The sequence below is a fragment of the Salmo salar genome, chromosome 05, assembly GCF_965601325.2.
Source record: "Salmo salar chromosome 05, fSalSal1, whole genome shotgun sequence".
Taxonomy (NCBI): Eukaryota; Metazoa; Chordata; class Actinopteri; order Salmoniformes; family Salmonidae; genus Salmo; species Salmo salar.
Genome location: NC_138295.1, coordinates 96022330 through 96027224, shown reverse-complemented (window position 1 = coordinate 96027224; position 4895 = coordinate 96022330).

Sequence of the window (4895 nt, the reverse complement as noted above, 5' to 3'; positions counted from 1 at the left end):
GGACTATGCTTTGGTAAACATGTCTCTCTGTAGTGAGGTCAGGACTATGCTTTGGTAAACATGTCTCTCTGTAGTGAGGTGAGGACTATGCTTTGGTAAACATGTCTCTCTGTAGTGAGGTCAGGACTATGCTTTGGTAAACATGTCTCTCTGTAGTGAGGTCAGGACTACGCTTTGGTAAACATGTCTCTCTGTAGTGAGGTCAGGACTATGCTTTGGTAAACATGTCTCTCTGTAGTGAGGTCAGGACTATGCTTTGGTAAACATGTCTCTCTGTAGTGAGGTCAGGACTATGCTTTGGTAAACATGTCTCTCTGTAGTGAGGTGAGGACTATGCTTTGGTAAACATGTCTCTCTGTAGTGAGGTCAGGACTATGCTTTGGTAAACATGTCTCTCTGTAGTGAGGTCAGGACTATGCTTTGGTAAACATGTCTCTCTGTAGTGAGGTCAGGACTATGCTTTGGTAAACATGTCTCTCTGTAGTGAGGTCAGGACTATGCTTTGGTAAACATGTCTCTCTGTAGTGAGGTCAGGACTATGCTTTGGTAAACATGTCTCTCTGTGGTGAGGTCAGGACTATGCTTTGGTAAACATGTCTCTCTGTAGTGAGGTCAGGACTATGCTTTGGTAAACATGTCTCTCTGTAGTGAGGTCAGGACTATGCTTTGGTAAACATGTCTCCCTGTAGTGAGGTCAGGACTATGCTTTGGGAAACATGTCTCTCTGTAGTGAGGTCAGGACTATGCTTTGGTAAACATGTCTCTCTGTAGTGAGGTCAGGACTATGCTTTGGTAAACATGTCTCTCTGTAGTGAGGTCAGGACTACGCTTTGGTAAACATGTCTCTCTGTAGTGAGGTCAGGACTATGCTTTGGTAAACATGTCTCTCTGTAGTGAGGTCAGGACTATGCTTTGGTAAACATGTCTCTCTGTAGTGAGGTCAGGACTATGCTTTGGTAAACATGTCTCTCTGTAGTGAGGTCAGGACTATGCTTTGGTAAACATGTCTCTCTGTAGTGAGGTCAGGACTATGCTTTGGTAAACATGTCTCTCTGCCTCTCTATTTTTCCTCTGCGTTTCTTTTTTCCTTATAAATGTTTGTTCTCAGGAGGCCAAATGAGAGCCACATGTTGGTTCAAAGCAGATTGTTCCTTTTGTATTTCTCGTCTCATTAGGAAGCTAATCGCCTAGCCTCTCCTAGCCTCTCCTCGCCTCTCCTCGCCTCTCCTCGCCTCTCCTCGCCTAGCCTCGCCTCTCCTAGCCTCGCCTCTCCTAGCCTCTCCTCTCCTCGCCTCTCCTCGCCTAGCCTCTCCTCTCCTAGTCTCGCCTCTCCCTGCCTCGCCTCTCCTAGCCTCTCCTCGCCTCTCCTAGCCTCGCCTCTCCTAGCCTCTCCTAGCCTCGCCTCTCCTAGCCTCTCCTCTCCTCGCCTCTCCTCGCCTAGCCTCTCCTCTCCTAGTCTCGCCTCTCCCTGCCTCGCCTCTCCTAGCCTCTCCTCGCCTCTCCTAGCCTCGCCTCTCCTAGCCTCTCCTCGCCTCTCCTCGCCTCTCCTCGCCTAGCCTCTCCTAGCCTCGCCTAGCCTCTCCTCGCCTCTCCTCTCCTAGCCTCTCCTCGCCTCTCCTCTCCTAGCCTCTCCTCTCCTAGCCTCTCCTCTCCTAGCCTCTCCTCTCCTAGCCTCTCCTCGCCTCTCCTCGCCTCTCCTCGCCTCTCCTCGCCTCTCCTCTCCTCGCCTCGCCTCTCCTAGCCTCGCCTCGCCTCTCCTCTCCTCTCCTAGCCTCTCCTCTCCTAGCCTCTCCTCGCCTCTCCTCTCCTCGCCTCTCCTCTCCTCGCCTCTCCTCTCCTCTCCTCTCCTAGCCTCTCCTAGCCTCTCCTAGCCTCTCCTAGCCTCTCCTAGCCTCTCCTAGCCTCTCCTCTCCTCTCCTCTCCTAGCCTCTCCTAGCCTCTCCTAGCCTCTCCTCTCCTCTCCTAGCCTCTCCTAGCCTCTCCTAGCCTCTCCTAGCCTCTCCTAGCCTCTCCTAGCCTGAGTGTGTCAGATTTCGAGCCTTCTGTATTGGATGTCCCCTGATGTTCTCCATTCACTAGCTACCCACTGCCTCCTCATCTCCTTCCCTTTCTCCACCTCTCATCTCCTTCCCTTTCTCCACCTCTCATCTCCTTCCCTTTCTCCACCTCTCCTCTCTCCTTCCATCCTCTCGTCATCACCTGATCCTCTCGCTCTCCTCCCACCTCTCTCCCTCCCACCTCTCTCCCTCCCGCCCCTAACCTTACTGTAGCTGTACTGGGATCAGTATTAGTTGGTCTGCCAAAGCATAACCCCTAACCTTACTGCAGCTGTACTGGGATCAGTATTAGTTGGTCTCCCAAAGCATAGCCACTAACCTTACTGCAGCTGTATTGGGATCAGTATTAGTTGGTCTTATGTTTCCCAAAGCATAGCCCCTAACCTTACTGTAGCTGTACTGGGATCAGTATTAGTTGGTCTGCCAAAGCAGAACAGGAGGACAGTACCTTAGACTATAGAGATATAGCAGGACCAGTGAGCTCCAAGGACTTTGTCCCATTACTCTGCAGAACATGACTATATGAATGGCTACTTTGTTAGGATTGTTTCAATAGGACTGGTCACATGTCAATGACTCTTTCACTATGTTTCCAATAGTTGCTGTTAGCACCACTCTTCAACCACAAAACATCACCACATTCTGCTTTACAGCTCAGCCAACCTGGTCCCAGATCTGTCCTGTCTTTCCAGCTGCTATGGGCAATGTCATGACAAACAGATCTGGGATCAGGCTACAAAACATCACCACATTCTGCTTTACAGCTCAGCCAACCTGGTCCCAGATCTGTCCTGTCTTTCCAGCTGCTATGGGCAATGTCATGACAAACAGATCTGGGATCAGGCTACAAAACATCACCACATTCTGCTTTACAGCTCAGCCAACCTGGTCCCAGATCTGTCCTGTCTTTCCAGCTGCTATGGGCAATGTCATGACAAACAGATCTGGGATCAGGCTACAGCCAAACACTTCACATACTAGTCTACAGGTCCAGTGTCAGGGGATTTGTTGTAACAAAAAACTGTAAAATGCTGGAAAAACAAAACAAACAAACTCTCCAGTGTCATGGCTCACCTCCTCTCCCCTCCTCTCCCCTCCTCTCCCCTCCTCTCCCCTCCTCTCACCTCCTCTGCATGTCTCCCAGCTGGCTCTCCCACTCCTTCCTCTCAGAGATAAATCTCTCCCCTCTCACCTCCTCTCACCCCCTCTCCTCTCACCCATCTCACCTCCTCTCACCCCCTCTCCTCTCACCCATCTCACCTCCTCTGCATGTCTCCCAGCTGGCTCTCCCACTCCTTCCTCTCAGAGAAATCTCTCCCCTCCTCTCACCTCCTCTCACCCCCTCTCCTCTCACCCATCTCACCTCCTCTCACCCCCTCTCCTCTCACCCATCTCACCTCCTGTATCTTCCTCTGCATGTCTCCCAGCTGGCTCTCCCACTACCTTCCTCTCACCTCCTGTATCTTCCTCTGCATGTCTCCCAGCTGGCTCTCCCACTACCTTCCTCTCACCTCCTGTATCTTCCTCTGCATGTCTCCCAGCTGGCTCTCCCACTACCTTCCTCTCACCTCCTGTATCTTCCTCTGCATGTCTCCCAGCTGGCTCTCCCACTACCTTCCTCTCACCTCCTGTATCTTCCTCTGCATGTCTCCCAGCTGGCTCTCCCACTACCTTCCTCTCACCTCCTGTATCTTCCTCTGCATGTCTCCCAGCTGGCTCTCCCACTACCTTCCTCTCACCTCCTGTATCTTCCTCTGCATGTCTCCCAGCTGGCTCTCCCACTACCTTCCTCTCACCTCCTGTATCTTCCTCTGCATGTCTCCCAGCTGGCTCTCCCACTACCTTCCTCTCACCTCCTGTATCTTCCTCTGCATGTCTCCCAGCTGGCTCTCCCACTACCTTCCTCTCACCTCCTGTATCTTCCTCTGCATGTCTCCCAGCTGGCTCTCCCACTACCTTCCTCTCACCTCCTGTATCTTCCTCTGCATGTCTCCCAGCTGGCTCTCCCACTACCTTCCTCTCACCTCCTGTATCTTCCTCTGCATGTCTCCCAGCTGGCTCTCCCACTACCTTCCTCTCACCTCCTGTATCTTCCTCTGCATGTCTCCCAGCTGGCTCTCCCACTACCTTCCTCTCACCTCCTGTATCTTCCTCTGCATGTCTCCCAGCTGGCTCTCCCACTACCTTCCTCTCACCTCCTGTATCTTCCTCTGCATGTCTCCCAGCTGGCTCTCCCACTACCTTCCTCTCACCTCCTGTATCTTCCTCTGCATGTCTCCCAGCTGGCTCTCCCACTACCTTCCTCTCACCTCCTGTATCTTCCTCTGCATGTCTCCCAGCTGGCTCTCCCACTACCTTCCTCTCACCTCCTGTATCTTCCTCTGCATGTCTCCCAGCTGGCTCTCCCACTACCTTCCTCTCACCTCCTGTATCTTCCTCTGCATGTCTCCCAGCTGGCTCTCCCACTACCTTCCTCTCACCTCCTGTATCTTCCTCTGCATGTCTCCCAGCTGGCTCTCCCACTACCTTCCTCTCACCTCCTGTATCTTCCTCTGCATGTCTCCCAGCTGGCTCTCCCACTACCTTCCTCTCACCTCCTGTATCTTCCTCTGCATGTCTCCCAGCTGGCTCTCCCACTACCTTCCTCTCACCTCCTGTATCTTCCTCTGCATGTCTCCCAGCTGGCTCTCCCACTACCTTCCTCTCACCTCCTGTATCTTCCTCTGCATGTCTCCCAGCTGGCTCTCCCACTCCTTCCTCTCAGAGTTGAATCTCTCCAGCAGTTCAGACTTCTCTCGGACCCAGCCCTTCTCGCTGAGCTCCAGCCTGCAGCGCACG